Source organism: Dromiciops gliroides, chromosome 1, assembly GCF_019393635.1.
Source record: "Dromiciops gliroides isolate mDroGli1 chromosome 1, mDroGli1.pri, whole genome shotgun sequence".
NCBI classification, from domain to species: Eukaryota; Metazoa; Chordata; class Mammalia; order Microbiotheria; family Microbiotheriidae; genus Dromiciops; species Dromiciops gliroides.
Genome location: NC_057861.1, coordinates 366,296,050 through 366,315,410, shown reverse-complemented (window position 1 = coordinate 366,315,410; position 19,361 = coordinate 366,296,050). Strand labels below are relative to the sequence as shown.

General features: G+C 36.1%; 1 pseudogene; it reads left to right on the top strand.

Moving 5' to 3' along the window:
- The first annotated feature begins 14,130 nt into the window (after positions 1 to 14,130).
- On the top strand, positions 14,131 to 14,550 carry LOC122737006 (annotated as a pseudogene).
- The last annotated feature ends 4,811 nt before the right edge of the window (positions 14,551 to 19,361 follow it).

Genomic DNA, 19,361 nt, shown 5'->3' with positions numbered 1-19,361 from the left:
GGGATAAAGAGAGAGGGGCAAAAGAAGGAAGGGCAGAGTGGGGGAGGGGACATGCAGAAGCAAATCCCTTTTGAAGAGTGATAGGATGAAAGAAGATGGATAATAGAATAAATATCATGGGGAAGGGAATAGGATGGAAGGGAAACAGTTTACAATAGTAATCATGAAAAAGAGAAAAGGGGGAAAAATTGTAAAAAAAAATTTTTATAGCATCTCTTGGTGTAGGCTAAGAATTGAGAATCAAGGGAATTTCCATCCATTGAGGAATGATGGAATAAGCTGTGCTATATGATTGTAGTGGAATGGTCTTGTGCTATAGGAAATGACAAACAGGATGATCCCCGAAAAACTTTGAAAGTCTAATGAACATCAATGTATAGTGAAGTGAGCAGAGCTGGGAGGACATGGTGCATAGTGACAGCAGTATTGTTCAATGAACAATTGTGAATGATTTAACTACTCTCAGTAGTGCAATGTTCCAAGACAATCCCAAGGAACTAATGAGGAAGCTTACTATGCACCCCTATAGAAAGAACTGATAAAAAGAACACTTGAGGATTGTACATATACAACCTGGTTGCGATCTTGTGGAGGGGGGAGGAAAGGGAGGGAGGGAGAAAAATTTGGAACTCTAAATCTTATGAAAATGAATGTTGAAAACAACCCTTACATGTAACTGTAAAACAAAATAAATGTTTGTAGCTAAGAATAAAAAAAAGAGAGTAGCATAGTTAGAGCTCTCTATGTATGTATGTATGTATGTATGTATGTATGTATGTATGTATTATCTATCTATCTATCTAAAACATCACTTTGATAACTAAATGGAGAACAGATCAGAAAAGGGAGAGGTTAGAGACAAACAAACCATTCAACAGACTATTGCAATGGTACAGGCTTGAGCTATGAGGGTAGCAGTAGTAATCAGTAGGGTGGCAGTGGCAGAAGAGACACAGGGAATATAAGATAGACATTGCATAATTATAATATAGAGCTGGGGGGAGGGCAGCCAGGTGGCTCAGTGGATAAAGCACCAGCCCTGGATTCAGAAGGACCTGAGTTCAAATTCAACCTCAGACACTTGACACTTACTATCTGTGTGACCTTGGACAAGTGACTTAACCCTCATTGCCCCACAAAAAAAAATTTAAAGAGATTGGGACAACAGATTAGATTTGGTGGTAGGGGGAAGCATGTTGAAGGAGGGGTGGTGACATTGAATAAGGAGTGAAGGGTGGTATCTAGATTACACATAGGTAAGATGTTGTTGTCCTTCACAGTAACAGGAATAGGGGAGGATTTGGGGGGGCGGGGGTAATGAATTCTTTTATATATATGTTGATTTTGCATTGTTTAAGGGATGTACAGTTCAAGATACCTGAAATGTAGAAATGTGATACTAAAGGTTAGGAAATGCAGACTGAACAAATAGATCTGAGATTCTCTAGCAAAGAGATAATAATTGATTCCAGAGGGGCTGATGAGATCATCAAATTAAATAATATAGAGGAAAAAAAGAAAAGCACCTAAGACAGAATATTGGAAGATTACTACAATTCGGATTGGGGGCAGTTTAGAACTGAAAGAGCTACCTCAAATTCTACTACCATATGGTTAAAAAATAAGCTCACATATTTTCATAGCCCTGGGTTCAGAAAAAATCTGTATTTGAACTTCCCTAAAAGTTTTTATAGGAATAGACTAGACTATCTCCAGATGGCAGTGGAGTGAAAAGTAGAAGCTTCATTCCACTTACCTAAGATTTAGAAACAATTAATCACACATATCTACAACCAATAGTAGAGCACTTGAAATGATTAATTTTCATTCTTATAAGCTCAATGAGAGACTTAGCATGCAAACATGCATACATGTACGTAGACAAACCACATCGTCTTTAGTTTTAATGAATTCACAAGACAGAATTAGATTTTGCTAATTGTTTTTACTTTATTTGGTAAGACACTAACTGGAGTTCAGGCATAGATATATCAAAACAAAAGAAAACTCTAATTTTTAGAGAAAGGAAGAGTATCTCTGGGGTTATCTTTTTATCACAGACATTCAATGGAAGTAGTCTCGGTAGCAAAATCTAGTTCAAATCTCTGTTGGATATTACTGCTGATAGAATTGAATTAAGTTGAACAATTGTGGTTAGTGTGAGCATGGTTCTTGATATTTCTCAGCAGTAATATAAAATAGGGAAGAAAAAGCAACTTTCTCTTGCCTGAAAAGAAAGGGCAGGAAATTTGTACAATTGTAGTATTTGAGCTATTCATGTCTGTGCCTGTTTATGGATAGGGGTGTTTGTTTTATCTATAGATAGATAGATAGATAGATAGATAGATAGATAGATAGATAGATAGATAGAGATAGAGATATATACCTTAATGTCCTTACACATGGGAAAGTAGTAAGATAATTTATTAATGTGATATTTATAATTCTATTTTGAAGGTTAATTTGCCAAACTAACAATTTATTATTTTTTAATACAATTATAATTTTATTTTCAGTTCTGAATTCTATTTCTCCTCTATCTCCTCCAACTGAGAAGGCAAGATACTTATGTATCCAAATGTGTGTGTGTATACATATATATGTGTGTGGGTATACATTTACATATATATATATATATATATATATATATATATATATACTTATAAATGTGATGGTATAGTACTATCAATTTACAAACACTTATTAATAAAGGACCCATTATTTTTCTCAATAAAGAGAATTGTGCTAGGCTCCATGAGAGGTACAAACTACATCTTTTATGTATAGTTTTAGTCTGCAAAATCCTACAAGTGGATTTGATGTGTTCCTTCCATCTTCTCTGGATGTATATGTTTGGAAAGTGGGTTATACCTAGGAAAGGAATGATACAAAATGAGATTGTCTTAAGCTGTTATTTTTTATGAAACAAATTTTCATTAGTCTATCTGTTTGTTTCTCAACCCATTTTATTTTTGTGTGCCTCTCCCTTAATTACCCCTCTCCCCAGATTCTGTACATGTGGTTTCTGAATTCATGCTTTATTTTCTCAAGTCCATTTTTTTCTCTGTTAATATTGTGAATGTCTAACTTTGAATTCTGTAGTGGTCACACAGTGTTCTCAGTTTGCTTAGACCTCTCTGCTTCCACATACTAGGCTTCATTAACTATCTTTGAAATATTAATCTCTTAGCAAAATCACCCAGACTCACACCCTTGATCATTGTAGGTGAGACTACCAATACTGTCATGTTCAGAAAGTTTTAATAGAAATGTAAATAGATTAAACATTTTACTACATAATTTGCTCTTCTATGCACTTTAGTAATCACATAATATTTAAGCAAATTAAATAGTATAATTGAACAATGCTATAATGATAATAACTAATATATAGCACTTATTATGTTAAGTGTGTTACAAAAATTATTACATTTGATCCCTACAACAACCCTGGGCCCGTCAAGCAAACTTGCTTCAAATTTTTTTCACAGTTACTATTGATAACTGTATTTCTCTCCATCCTATTCCCTCCCCATGACATTTAATCTATTTTCTGTGCTCTTTCACCCTATCCATCCTCAAAAGTGTTTTGCTTCTGACTGCCCCCTTCTTCAATCAGCCCTCCTTTATATCACCCCCCTACAGGGTAAGATAGATTACTATAGCCAATTGAGGGTGTATGTTACTCCCCTTCACTGTACAAACTTTTCTTTGTTTCTTTTATGAGATACTTTATCCTATTCCACCTTTCCCATTCTCTTCTTCCCAGTGCATTCCTTTCACGCCTTAATTTTATGTTTGTAAAGATATCCCTTCATATTTAACTCACACCTGTGCCCTCTGTATAAATCTACTCCACTCAGCTGCCCTAATAAAGAGAAAGTTATTATGAGTTACAAGTATCTTCCCATATAATAATGTAAACAGCTTAAACTTTTAATATACCTTATGATTTTTTTACCTTTTTACCTTTTTATGCTTCTCCAGCATCTTGTATTTGAAAGGCAAATTTACTATTCAGCTCAGGTCTTTTCATGAAGAATGCCTGAAAGTCCTCTCTTTTATTGAATTCCCATTTTTCCCTTGAAGGATTATACTCAGTTTTGATGGGTAAGTGATTCTTGGTTGTAATCCCAGTTCCTTTGTCCTCTGGAATATCATATTACAGGCCCTCCAATCCGTTAATGTACAAGCTACTAGATCTTGTGTTATTCTGACTGTGGCTCCATAATACTTGAATTGTTTCTTTCTGGCTGCTTGCAATATGTTCTCCTTGACCTGAGAGGTCTGGAATTTGGCTTTAATATTTATAGAAGTTTTCATTTGGTGATCTCTTTCAGGAGTTTTTTCAGTGGATTCTTTCAATTTGTATTTTACCTTCTGGTTCTAGACTATCAGGGCAATCTTTGCTGACAAATTCTTATAAGATCATGTCTATGCTCTTTTTTTGATCATGGCTTTCAGGGGGTCCAATAGTTTACAAATTATCTCTCATATCTATTTTCCAAGTCAGTTGTTTTTTTCCAATGAGATATTTCACATTGCCTTCTATTTTTTAATTCTTTTGGTTTTGCATTATTGTTTCTTGATTTCTCATAAAGTTATTAGATTCCATTTGCCCAATGTTATTTTTTATGGAATTACTTTCTTCAGAGAGCTTTTATACCTCCTTTTCCATTTGGTCAATTTGGCTTTTCCAGCCATTCTTTTCCTCATTGTTTTTTTGTCCCTTTTTACCATTTGGTTTAGTCTGTTTTTTAGTCTTATTTTCTTCAGTATTGTTTTGTGGCTCCTTTACCCAGCTGTTAAACTTTTTCATGATTTTCTTGCATCACTCTCATTTCTATTTCTATTTATTCCTCTACTTCTCTTACTTTATTATCAAAGTTCTTTTTGGGTGTTTCTGTGGCCTGACACAATTCATATTTTTCTTAGAAGCTTTGGATGTAGGAGCGTTCACTTTTTTATCTTCTGAGGGTGTATTTTGATCTTCCTTGTCACCATAGAGACTTTCTAAGGCCAGCATTTTTTTTTCCTTTTGTTCATTTTCCCAGTCTATTTCTTGATTTTTAACTCTTTGTTAAAGTGGAACACTGATTCTGTAGTGGAAGGCACACTGTCTCCCACTTCAGGGACTTTTTTCTGCTGTTTTCATAGATACTTCTAGGAATTTATAAGTCCTTAATTCTTCCAAGGTGGTATGATTTAAGGAGAGGTATGTTTACCACTCTCCTGGCCTCTTCTCTGGTCTGCAAGCAACCACAGGCCTGCTTTTCTGCTCTGGAACTATGAACAGTCCAGCTCCACTGTGGCTGTACGGTCTTGTGTGCGTATGCTCCTCCTCTGCCTAGGACTGCCACCCAAGACTGTGACCTGGATCCAAGTATGGGCAAAACAAAAGAGTCCTGCTTCAGTGCTAGCAAAGAGATCCCTTTAATCTTCTTCTGTCCAATCATTCAACCCCCTTGCCATCAGTGGGATGAGTTCCAGAAGCAGTTACTGCTGCAGCTGATTCAGAGGATCTAGAGGCCTGCTCCGGGTTCACTGAGGCTAGTTCTATGCTGTGGTTGGGTCTGTGCTGGCATGGGCTGTGTTGGGCTGCATTCCATGCTCACACTGGTACAAGAGATCTTTCCTGCCATCCTTTTAAGTTGGCATTGCCTGGAAAATTATTACACTCTGTCCTTTTGTGGGTTCTGCTGCTTTAGGAATTGTCTTATGGAATTATTTGAAGGTATTTGGAGGTATCACATAGCTTTCTATGTATTTTCTCTATTGTTGAAGATGGAAATTCATGTATGGCCTCTAAACTTATAATAAATATTTTAATCTCTGTGTATATGTATAAGAATATGTATGTATAAGTATATATATGGTATATATGTTTGTATACATACATATATACATGTGTGTGTTTTCCATGCCTATTTTTGGTTCTGTTTTATTTTAGTACTAGAGGCCTTCTTTTGGCTACTTGTTGTTGGTAGAATGAGTATACATATCAATTGTTTGCTGTTCTGACCAGAAATTTGGAAGGTATTTCTTAGATTGATATTTTGCCTTGGTAAATTAGATTATCATTTCTCTCAATTCTTACCTGGCCTTTAGTCCTTGAGTGGACACTGTCTCAGAGATACTGAAATCTGGGAAAGCCATTTATTTAGAAAGGAGAAGTTCACCTACTTCATCGTGGGCCATTGCCAGATTGCCAGTAATTTTCTCTCTCTTTTTTTGTAAGGCAATTGGGGTTACATGACTTGCCCAGGGTCACACAGCTGGTGTTAAGTGTCTGAGGCAGAATTTTAACCCAGGTCTTCCTGACTCTAGGGCTGGTGCTCTATCCACTCCACCACTAGCTGACCCTCATTGCTAGTAATTTTAAGTTTTGTCTTGCCAATGGATTTCAATGACTCTGGCGGAGAGATTGGGGCTGATGACTTTGTATAGCTCCATAGAATATCACAACAACAACAAAAAAGGATAGTCCATTATCTCTCTTTCTAATTATGTAATCCACCACCTCCTTTTCTAGTCTGCTATGTCCTTGATGACTTTAACATATTTCATGAACAACTGTCACTGTTAACATTCTATAGCCTATATTCTATAAATTCACCAGGATTTATGCAACCTTTTCGTTATCCTTTGGGATTTGTTTTATTAACTCCCCTCTTCGCTAAACTCTTTGAAAAAAATAATTCTACACCTATTGCTTCTACTTCCTCTTTTCTCATTTTCAACTAAACCTTATGTAATTGTCTTATGAAATCATCATTCAACTGAAACTCTTCCCTCTAAAGTTATAACAATCTTTTTAATCATCAAATATAATAGCATTTTATTAATTCTCCTCCTTTTTGACCTCACTGCAGTATTTTGCATTTTTGACATCAATCTCATCTTGTACATGTTGTTTTCTGGAATTTTTTGACATTCTTCTCTCTAAGGTCTCTTCCTATAGGTTTGATCATTCTTTATCAGTCCCTTTTGTTGAACCTTCATTTCCAAAATCTGTACTAACTGGGAGTATACCTCAATCATCTGTCTGGAGTGATCTTTCTTTCTATCTATACTATTTTGTTAAGCACATAAACTTCTTTAGATTAAATTATCATCCTATGATGGTATCATCTAGTCCTATATATCCACATAGGGTTTTGTACATGCTACTCTTACATCACCAACTATGCATTGGACATTTGAAAGCAAACATCCTGTAGGAATTTCAAACTCAAAATATTCACCATAGTGTCAGTTACCTCTACTACAAAATGTACCTCTCTTCTAAAATTCCCTATTATTATAAAGGGCACCACCACATTTCTAATAATTCAGTTAGTGAAACTTAGTGTCATCTTCAAATCCTCATTCTCATTCAAGAAAATCAGTTGCCAAATGTTAATATTTCAATTTCAACAATATATTTTGTACATATCCCTTTTTCTTCTGCTCCTCTCATAACAATAACTCTAGCTCAGAAACTTAACATCTCTGCTCTAGACTTTGAAAATAGTTTCATAAGTGTTCTCCCTGAATCTAACTTCTCCCTAGTCCAATCCAGCATCTCTAAAGTGATTGAGTTATTTCTGAAGTGCAGGTCTAATTATATCACTTTTCTAATTCAATGAATAACAGTGAGGAAATTCAATGAACTTCTCCTATTATCCCTAGAATAAAAGACAATCTTTTCTATATGAAATTTAAGGCTTTTCACAGCCTAGTTCGTTCCTGTTCTTCTAGCCTTCTTATATGTTATTTCACTTTCACTATATTGTATAGTCAATGGGCTGTAGCTGATAATCTATTTCACATCTGTATGCTTTTAACCTGGTTATTCCTCATGTCCAAGTATTCTACATTTTCATTTTCATCATTCAGAAGAGTTGGATTTCTTTAAGACTCTGGGCAATTCCATATATCTGCTGGGGGCTTTTGCCATTCCCCTAGCTGCTCTTACTTTGCCCTGTAAAGTGACCTTTTATCTATTCAGGCACGACTCTAAGTATTTTAGATCACTAAATATCTCTTAGAAAAGGGATTTTAAGCCATCTCATATCTTGAGGCTCATTGCATCTAAGGTATTATGGTGGCCTTTGTTTCTGGGTAGCAAATAACCTGTGGCAGCGTGTAAAGTAGCTTCTGCATTAATATTATGCTCTGATATCTTGCAATAATGTTCTAAATTGGGGAATATATCATTTCATCCCCTAACATCTGCAACAATACTTCATTCTTAAGTTATGTCAGAACACTAAGGAGCTCAGGACATCTGGGGCAGGGGGAGAGACAATGAAGGCTCAAGTTAACTTTTTGATCACCATAGAAAGCAAATGATCCCTAAAAACTGTTCATTCTTTAAAGAGTATATCACATTTAGTAGGCAGATTTTTAGCTGTGCATCACCCTTCCATTGTTCTTCAGAGTAATAGTTGAATAGGTAGAAATCTTCTCTCTGTGCTATACCTTCACATAATCTGACCATAGTTACCAATCTTTCGCCTTTAAAAACTGTATGACCTTTATTGTGCTATCTTGATTTCTTGTTTGACTTAGAACACCATTTTATTCTAAATAAAATTATATTTGTCTTTTACTATTAGAAATATTGTTCTCAAGAGGAAATGGATCAGTATGTATGAATATATGTACAGTAGATCTTTCAGGGGTGGCTAAGAATTGGAAATTGAAGGAATATCTATCAATGTGGGAATGGCTGAAAAAGTTGTTGTACATGATTGTGATGGAATATTGTTGTACTATAAGACATGACAATCAAGATGTTCTCAGAAAATCCTGGAAATACACAAACTGATGCAAAGTGAAAATAGCAGAACTAGTAGAACATCCTATACACTTATTAAGACACTTAATAAATTGGGCAAGTCACTTAATATCTGGAAAAAAATAAAATGGAAAAAAATTATCCTGTTGATTCAAACCTCTTTAATTCAGTTCTAAGAGAAACAGCTTCCTATCTGTGGAAATAGTAGGCATTTAAAAATTGTTTACTGACTGAATTTTCCCACACCCAGCCTAAAGACTTTTTGACATCCTCATGCTCAATTGGCCTCCTAATTCCTGTACCCTTTCTGATTCTGTCTGTCTATCTCTCCTATTATCTTCTCCTTTTCTTTCATTCATAGTTTGAGTCAATACTTGGAAAATCCATCCATAAACTATAATTGAATCCATTGCCCTCTTGTCTTAGTGCCATTTTCCCTGTCACATGCCTTTTCTTTTCCTTCTTCCATGTTGCAGATAATTCCTAAAAATGTCTTTCAGTCTTGCAATATAATCATATTAACAAATGTCATCTGAATCCTCACTATTGGGGAGCAAGGCTTTTACTCTTCCATAGTAGACTACCATAATGTCAATAGAAATCATCTAATACAGTGCCTAGAACTTAGCAGTTACATAATAAATGTGAATTGAGATGAAATACAGTAGAAATTTGACTTAAGATCTGTGTTTAAGCTCTTTACAAAATACATTTTATGAGATAATTCTCATTTGATGCTTATGTATAGTCTGAGAAAGTACTTTTTCCCTATCACTATGCAAAAAAAAATTCCTGAACATTTATCTATTTTTTAAAATTGCTCCCAATACATTTTTTGGAAGTCTTTTCATATATTTGTTAAATTCAGAAGTAATCTAGAACACGAGAAAATAATTGGTGATACAATTTCTTTTTATGTACATAGACTTTTAAAAAGAGAGACAATGTGCTTTATTTGTTCCTTTTGTGTTATAGAAATGGCATTGGGTATAATTAGAAGAAATAATGACCTTACATTAGTGTAGCACTAAATCAAATAAAACCTGTAAGTAATTTTAATTTCAGCAGCCAGTTAAAATATTTTGCTCAATGAGCCTTTTTAGAATTATATTAAAATATATAAAGAGTAATTTCCCAATGAGAAATACAGTGCTAATACACATATTTATTATGGTCAACTCTAAGATGTAATAATTTTTGTTACTTTGTCCTCTATAACCTCAATATATAATAAAACCTTTTTTCCTTTTCTTCTAAAATTATGAGCTTTATTCAATTCTCACTGTCTCTACCCTAATAGTTGGCATTATAATCATCCATTTGAATTATTTCCTACTCTTTCTTGCTTTATGCTCTCCCCCTTTGAAACCCTCTTTACACTATGGCAAATTTCTCATCTTTGTGTGTAATAACATGCCAATAGCCTCCTAATTTTCCTCCATCTCAAATTTCTCACCTCTCCAGTCAATCCTCCACAAAACTGCCCATTATTTTCCTTAAGTGTGTATTTGACCATATAACGACCCTGCTAATAATAAACCAAATCAAATCAAAACAGCCTTTTCTGACGCATTAATGCCCCTAAGATCAAATTCAAACTTCTCTCTTTTTTTTTTTAGAGGCAATGGGGATTAAGTGACTTGCCCAGGGTCACACAGCTAGTAAGTGTTAAGTGTCTGAGGCCAGATTTGAACTTGGGTACTCCTGAATCCAGGGCTGGTGCTTTATCCACTGCACCACCTAGCTGACCCCTCAAACTTCTCTTTTAAATCCCTTCATATTCTTGCCCCATAATACCTTTCCTACATCAGTATATATTACTCCTTTCATATTTTCTGTGATATAGAGGATTCTTCCTCATATATTGCATTTCATCTCCCATCTCCTTGTCTTTATACTGATTACTCTAATTCCTGGAATGCAGTTTTTCTTTACTTCTGCCTCATCAAATAATCCCTCTCTTTCATGATACAGATTAAGTAACACTTTCCACATGAAGCCTTTCCTGATTCTCCCAATTGCTGATGTCCTCCCTCTGTACTTTACTATCTCTTTCTTCCATTTATTTATACTTATTCTTGCTAAATTTAATCACCATATACTTTGTGTACTACTTAACTCCACTATTAGAAGGTAAGCTTCTTGCAAGTAGGGACTTTTGTTTTCCTTTGAATTTCTTTACATAACCCCTGATATATGGTAATCACATTTGAAAGTAGTAAATGAGGGGACAGCTAGGTGGCACAGTGGATAAAGCACCAGCCCTGGATTCAGGAGTACTTGAGTTCAAATCCGGCCTCAGACACTTGACACTTACTGGCTGTGTGACCCTGGGCAAGTCACTTAACCCCCATGGTCCCACAAAAAAAAATAGTAAATAATTTAATTTAATCATCTTTCTCTGGTCAAAACCTTTTAGTTGCTATCTATTACCTTCCAGTTAAATTCCAAACTCCTTTTCCTAGTATTCAAGATTCTCCAAAACCTGTCATCAAACTAAACCTCTTGCTTTATTTCATAGCACTCCCCTTTGTGTATGCAGTTCCTTATGTAATGACTGGAATGACGCCACCTGCTGGAGACTTACTGTAGAAAAGCTCTGCCATGAGGTGAAGGTCTCTGAGGGCAACACCATGTGTCTTTTCTTTGGTGTCAGGAAGTGGGAGGAAGAAGGGGAAGGCTGGTGCTCTGACTTGCATTCTTTCCTGTGTACTCTGGTGGAGAGCGGAGCTAGGAATGCTCTCTCCCTTTAAAGAGAGAATATTTGTAAAAGCTTTTTATAGTCATGTGATCAAGTTTATATTTTATAATACTCTTATTGATATTAAGTTCATATTCATTTAGATTTCCCTAGTTTGAATTTCAATGTCTTTTATGGTTCCATGTGTATTTTCTTCTATTCATTCATCTGTCTAATTTAGAAACAATGCAAGATGGTTTTGCTTTCATAATACAATGTTAATTCTAGTAGTATGGTGCTCCCATATTCTGAGTTGTTTGTTTTTGTTATTTTTTTCTCTCAACTAATTATTTGATCAAATTCTATAGAGCATTTTCCTGGCAAATTGGTTGCCATGGCAAGTGTAAATTGATTCTAGAACATTTGTAAAAGTTTTCTTTTTTCAAAAAAAAAAGTTTTCTTTGAGATTGTGCTGTGCTTTAACTTGTATTTAAATGTATTCCAATTTTTCACAAAAGTAATTGTATACTTAGTAAAAATGGGGGTATTATTTGAAATGATTACATAATTATATATTATATTCTGAGTCAAGATATATTCACATTTTTGTGATCATTTATTATCCTCAATTTTTAAATCTACATGAGACTTGGATTATGGGAATTTATCATTTAAGACATTAATTGCCTTTATTCTGAGTTGTCAGATGCCAGTTGGCCAAGATGCCAACCAATCACAAGAGGAATACATGCAAGAGCAGACATTGAACTGTCACATGAGGGGAGACATGCATGAAGTCAAGGTATGGCCGAGGGAATGGCTTTTGACAAATGTTGAGGCTGGATTCTCTTGGTTTAATTTTTATTTTCTTTTTCCCCACACTACTGTAAAGAAGGCTGGAAGTTTTGATCCCACCCATCTCATTCTTCACCTGGCTTCTATGCCTCCTCCTATATGCCAGATGCCATGGACATCTCAATCCCATGCATCTGATTAAGTCTGACTCAGTTTCCTCCAATCTGTCCAGTGGCATGGACATATATTCCACCCACCTATTTTAAGCCTGGCATACTGCATGGCTTGAGCAATACCTCAAGTATGGGAATGCTCATATCACATAATTTCTCTGTTCTTTTATTGTGACCATCATAATTATCTCAGGTGTCATGATAAAAACAGTGTTGGATTTGTCCTTAACATCTGTTACCAATTATATTAGATTTTTTAAATTTTTCATAATGGCATGAGGATAATTAGGCAGATGATGCAAAAAGTGATGAAACAAAGATATTTTTTTTAAATTAATATCACAGCAATTGCCTTCTCAATTTGCCCTCCGCAAAGGGAGACTATAGTAATATTAAGTTTTAAAGAATGTTTCAATTTTTGTTTTATTGTATGTTTCATGTGTAACAACTAAGATTCTGAATTCCCTTAGACATGTTTTTGAGAACTTTCATTGTTTGATTTGATGATTGACAAAGCTATTTTAAAGTTGTGTTAATCTCAATTTTGTAGGGAATTTTCCTGGCTGATTACAACATCCATACATCAACCCCTGAAAAGACTTCCATTCCATGACTACACCTAGAGGACATCTGAAAAAAGACTTTCAGAGACTTTAAATGAACAGTTTTGTTTTGTTGTTGTTGTTTTTTTCTTTTCTCTTTCTGGTATAATATACACCATCTGTTACATGTACTCTCTGCAAAGGCCATCCCTTTGTAAGACCAACGTTTTGTACCGGTTCATGAGGACAAAAAAACCACCCCTCTGGACAAAACTTTCCTCTCTCCCTTTTCTATATTGTTACTAACATATTGTTAGTTAGAATAGGTATTTATATTCGGTTATTTCTGACTGTTTCATCAAGGAAATGCCCCATTTCTTGAAGAAACAAATGGGGGACTGTAATGATTGGAATGACACCACCTGCTGGAGACTTACTGTAGAAAAGCTCTGCCATGAGGGGAAGGTCTCTGAGCGCAAGACCATGTGTCTTTTCTTTGGCATCAGGAAGTGATGTTTGCTTGTGGGATGAAGAAGGGGGAGGCTGGTGCTCTGACTTGCGCTCTTTCCTGTGGACTCTGGTGGAGAGCGGAGCTAGGAATGCTCTCTCCCTTTAATAGACAGGAATCTACACCTTTCCTTTTCTCTTTACCAAATTCTTATTCTCCTTAATAAATGCTTAAAAGTCTAACTCTTGCTAAAGCTTATAATTTATTGGCAATCCACTTATTAGAGATTTTAGAAAGTTTAACTAGAATTTTAGCCTTAACACTTAGTCAAACTAAACAACTCCCTATATGCATCTTATATATGTTCTTCCCTGTGACTGCTCAAACTATTGTGTTTTACTGAAAATGTTTCCTTTCTTTCATTGTATTGATTTTTACCCATTTTTCATACCTATGTGTATGTGTATATGTCATGATTTTTCTTTATCTTCAAAGTAGAATATTTTTATATCATTGTCTTATAAAGGGACCTACCTTGTCACAAAGAAAAAAAAATAACTGAACTGCAACAGAAATATTAGCTGCATTATTTTTTTCATGATTTTTTAAAAAAAAATGTATAGTTGGCTCATGGCTCCATGTGGACACCAGGGTAGTGTGCTCAGGCCAAGCTGGGCTAGGCACAAGGCCTGGGGGTGGGTGTGTGTGCCATGGTAGAGTCATAGCAGCTGCAGGTGCAGGAGGCGGTGGACTCCATGGTGAAGGGGATGGAGCAGGAGAATATCTGGAAGATGCAGGATACCATGTTCCAATGCAGTTCCAGGTGCTGTGAGGATACCCAGGCCTCCATGCAGCAGGTTCATCAGTGCATTGAGCATTGCCATGCAACTTTGGCCCAGGCACAGACCCATGTGACCAGCAAACTGGAAAAATTCCAGGACCATCTGGCTTGATGCACCATGCACTGCAATGACAAAGGCAAAGAAAACCTGATGGATGCTGGGAGCAAGGAACAGCAAGTGAAGAGGCAACTGGAGTCCTGTGTGACCAAATGTGTTGATGAGCATATACACCTCATCCATACCATCACCAAGAAGATGAAGGATTCACTGGCATCTATTGCAAAATAGTCATTGTCAGTAGTCATCTTGGGTAGGAGAATGGGTCTGCTTTTAAAAATGTATGGAAAGCTTTACCTTTCAGTGAAAATTTAAGAATGAAGAAATTGAGGCTGTAGCAAGTTTAAGAAAATCTTCATGGAAATTTGGCATCTGCCTCTGGCATCTGTTGGTTCCATTATATGTTTTAGCCCATAGGTGAAGAAATGAAAGAAACTGGTTCTCAGGTCTGGATTGGAGGTAGTGTGGGAGGCTAATAGTTCCCAGGTCCATCCTGTCAGTAAAGATGCCCCCTGATCTGTCTGTTGGAGCCATTGATGGCTTTCAGTTGGTTCACTGGTATACTGTTCCTGAACACTGGAATAGCCCCTTGCCTTGGTGGGAATTAGCAGTTTTCCCCAACCCTCCCATGTGTTATGAATCCCTGCAGCACCTGTACACTTTTGTTTGGTGCCACCTGATTCAGCCATTTCCCATACACCGTAAAGCAGCAGCCATGAGTTGACTACTGATTGGAAAAGAGAAACACAGTTGTGCTTTTCTCCCCAGCACAAGGACCTGGCATTCAGAGGACAGTTTGGGGAAGGAGGGTTATTTGGATTAGAACACTGACCAGCTCCTGCATGGTCTTTTCTTTGATGAGGACAATGCTCAGAACAGCTTTCAGCTGGGACACCAAGCAAGCACATAAGAGGGAAATCTCCCACCAAGCATGTGAAGCTGGTTCCTTCACCTTGGCTTCTCTGGCACTGCTGCTCAGGTTACCTTTTCTTCCTCTTCTGGAAGGTACTACAGGGGTGACACTTCAGTTAAAATGTTCTTTTGAGAATAACATGAAATAATTTTAGGTAAGGCCAAAGAAAGCCTCTTTTCTTTCAGAACAATCTTAAGTCTCTTGCTTAAGGGAATGATAGATGACTGGTTTGGGGAAAAGTTAGTTTTCCCCAAAGGACAAAAACATGCGATACCTGACCCTGGTACTATTGATTTGCCCTCTTCAACAGAAACAAGTTAAGAGGAGCCTCTGAAAACAGGAAAGAGTAGGAAGACAACTTAAACATCTAGGACATAAGAAGATTGCAAGGCAGAGCTTTATTCTACCCCAGAGTACAGGAGGCAGCTGACACCAATTACTCAGTTATCACTGTAGGTTAAAACTCATGTCGGTACCAGGCATTGTATTGGAAAAGATCTTGTTTTCTTTATACCAACTTCTTAATGAATGCAGTAAACATAGCCTTCCAGTTCAGTGTTTCAAGGCTATGTCATTTTTTTTACGAGTGGTTTCATTAAAAAATAATAAATACAAGAAAAATTGTATAGTTGCAACTAAAAAAAAATCACCCCCTTTATCTTTTGCCCACATCCAGAGTTGCGAAAGGCATTTTTCCCATTCTTCATTATTATGTTTAATTGTAGGATGTTTTGGGATATTTATCATGGAAACTCACAAAATAAATCAATAAACACTTATGAAATTCCTAATATGTGTTAGACACTGTCCTAAGCACTGAGGTACTGAGATCTTTTCTCATATGTATCTTCTACCTTGATGTCATTGTGATATTCATAGAATGACAGAAAAGGGGGAAACTAAGGGTCTACTAAGACTCAGTCCTTAGAAAATGAACATATCCATATTGATATTCTTTTGCTATAAATTCTTCTAGAAAAAACAAAGAAGTCATAGATAAATGTAAGAATGATAGCCACAATTCCTTGGAGAGATGACAAAAATGATTGTCAGAATTCATTTCCATCATGAGTCCAAAAGCAAAAGGAAAGATTTAACTGAGCTTGTTTTTCTGGCCTTAAAGTGTTCTATCAATAACCATTTATTAAGCATAACTATGTTCTAAGCACTATTGTATTCCTTGAGAATATGAGTATAAAAGCAACAGAGTTCATACCTTCAAGAATCTTTGCTTTGATTCAAAATATATGTATAAAAATGACAAAGGAATAGAAATATAGATAAAATATATTCGGAATGGAAAGGCATGAAACATGGAAAGTATGTTTAAGGAAATGTCATTTGAACTGAACCTTCAAGGGACATATGAGAAACCCACAAGGATGGGAAAGATGAGCATTTCAATCACAGAATTTGTGAGAGATGTAATGTTGTATAGTGAGAATAGAAAATAAGCCAAAGAATGGATGGGATAGCAGTATTTAAGAAGTCAGGAAAACTGCCCCAGCTCTAAACTGTGAATGATTTAAAACGCCAATCAGAGTTGTTTGCATTTTATATGAGAAAGAATAGAAAGCCAAATAAGTTTCTTGAGGTTTGAAATAACAAAGGTCTCCTTTATTCGCTATATTTGTGACAGCTATGACAAAGATTGGAGAGAGGATTGGCTGGAAACATGGAGGCCAATCAAGAGACTATTGTAATAGTACTGTTGAAAAATATTGAAGACCAGAACTAAAATGATTGTGGTAGAAGTAGACAGTTGTGAGAAATGTGAAGAACAAATTGTCAAAATTTGACATCTAGTTGGATACGATAGAAGCAAGAAAGTGAAAAATTAAGGATGAGTCTTAGTTTGTGTTCCTGCATCACTAGAAAATATTTACTTACCTTTGACAGAAAATATGGGAGTTAGGAAGAAGTGTCCTTTTCAGAATGTAAGGTACTTTCCCTTTCTTATATGGGCATTTTGTTTGCTAAAGTGATGGAAAAAAAAACTTTTTTTTTTGAAAACAGAAATGTAGTCTTAGTAGAAAAACAGAAAGATATAAGGAGTTGAGAGAAAATAGGTAGTATAATGGAAAGAGTACTGGACTTAGTTTCATCAGGATTTTTCTTAAAACCTTGATTCAAATATTTACTCACTGTGTGACCCTTGGCAAGTCAGTATAATTCTTTTAATCTAAGTTTCCTGGTCTAAAAAAATGAGATGTTGGACCTTATAGCATTTAATATTTCTTCCATTCCTAAAGATATGATCCTTTAATTAAATTCTTAGGAGTAATTGAGTGAAAGCAGCTGAGAACAAAAGTCACTAATTCCTGTTAAAGATGGGTTTATGCACTGTTTCATAGCATTTAACTTAAAGAATTTTATTTTTTTCCAAAATATATGTAAAAACAAATTTCAACATCAATTTTTTTTAAAAAATTGTGTTCTAACTTCTCTTCCTCCTCCATTACCACCCCCCACACCCTAGAACTCAAGCATTTCAAAATAAGTTATACATAAGTAGTCATGGAAAACTTTCCCACATTAGCTAGGTTGTGAGAGAAAACAGTAAAAAAACAAACAAACAAACAAAAAAACAACAAAACCAACAACAACAACAACCCAGAACTTAAGATTGAGGAATTGTCAAAGAGGAAAAAAAAATTTTTTTAAATGTGTTTCTAGGGGCAGTTAGGTGGCACAGTAGACAGAGCACCAGCCCTGTAATCAGGAGCACCCGAGTTCAAATCTGGCCCAAGACACTCAACACCCACTAGCTGTGTGACCCTGGGCAAGTCACTCAACCCCAATTGCCTCACCAAAAAAAAAAAAATGTGTTTCCATCTATTTTCAGATACTATCACTTCTTTCTCTGTAGATGGGTTGCCATTTTCATAAGTGCTTCAGGGTCATATTGGATCATTGCCTTGCTGAAAATAACCACATGCTTCCCAGCAGATCATCTTACACTATTTCTGTTATTTTGTATACAGTACATTTCACTCTGCTTCATTTCATGTAGGTCTCTCCCTGTTTTTCTGATAGTATCCTGTTCATCATAACCTAAATAAAGTACCTTAAACCTGACAAAGAGTTTTCTTCATAATAGCCCAGCAAAATAGGTACCATACGTTTTGCCATTATATTCAATCATCATAACTATTTCCCTCCATTCTATTCCCTTCCCATGATATTTACTCTATTTTCTATCTTCTTTTAAACTATTCCTCCTCAAAAGTGTTTTCCTTCTGACTGCCCCCTCTGCTAATCTGCACTCCCCCCCCCCCTTTTATTTTCACCCTTCCTTCCTTATCCTCTTCCCCTCATACTTTCCTGTAGGGTTAAATTGAATACTCCTCCCAACTGGGTGTGAATGTTATTCCCTCCATGAGCCAACTCTGATGAGTTTAAGGTTTTTGAGCTAATTCTGTGTTCCAAATTTTCTTACTCCCTCTCTCCTCAACCCTCCCTATGAAATCGAGCAATTCAATATGTCATACTTGTGCAGTTCTGCAGAACATCTTTAACCTTCCTAGAAAGTATTTTGCTTTTTACTGCTCTCTCCCCTAATCTGCCCTTCCCTCCTTCCCCTCTTCCCCCCCCACCTTATCTCCATCCCCTCCCTCAGGGCAAAAATATATTACTATACCCACTTGAGTATGTATGTTAGTCCTTCTTTGAATCAATTCTGATGATATTAAGGTTCACTCACTCCCCAATTCCTTCCCCCTCTTCCCCTCCCCTCCATAAGCTTTGTTCTTGTTTCCTTCATGTGAACAACCTCTCCCTAGACTATCTCTCCCCTTCCTCCTCCCCCATTATATTTCTCCTACACCTCAACCCTATTTTAAGGATGTCATTATGGGTTAGTTAGGTGGCACAGTGGATAATGCACTAGCCCTGGACCCAGGAGGCCCCAAGCCCAAATCCTGCCCCAGACATAAGACACCCCACAAAGGACAAAACAGAAATGCTTTACAGATTTCATCCCTTTGTATTCAGTTCAGCCCTGTCTTCTGTGAAGTTCTTACTGAGATAGTTCTTATGAGTTCTAAGTATTATCTTCCCATGTAGGAATATAAACAGTTTGATCTTTTAATATCCCTCATGAAGTCTTTTTCCTGTTTATCTTTTTATG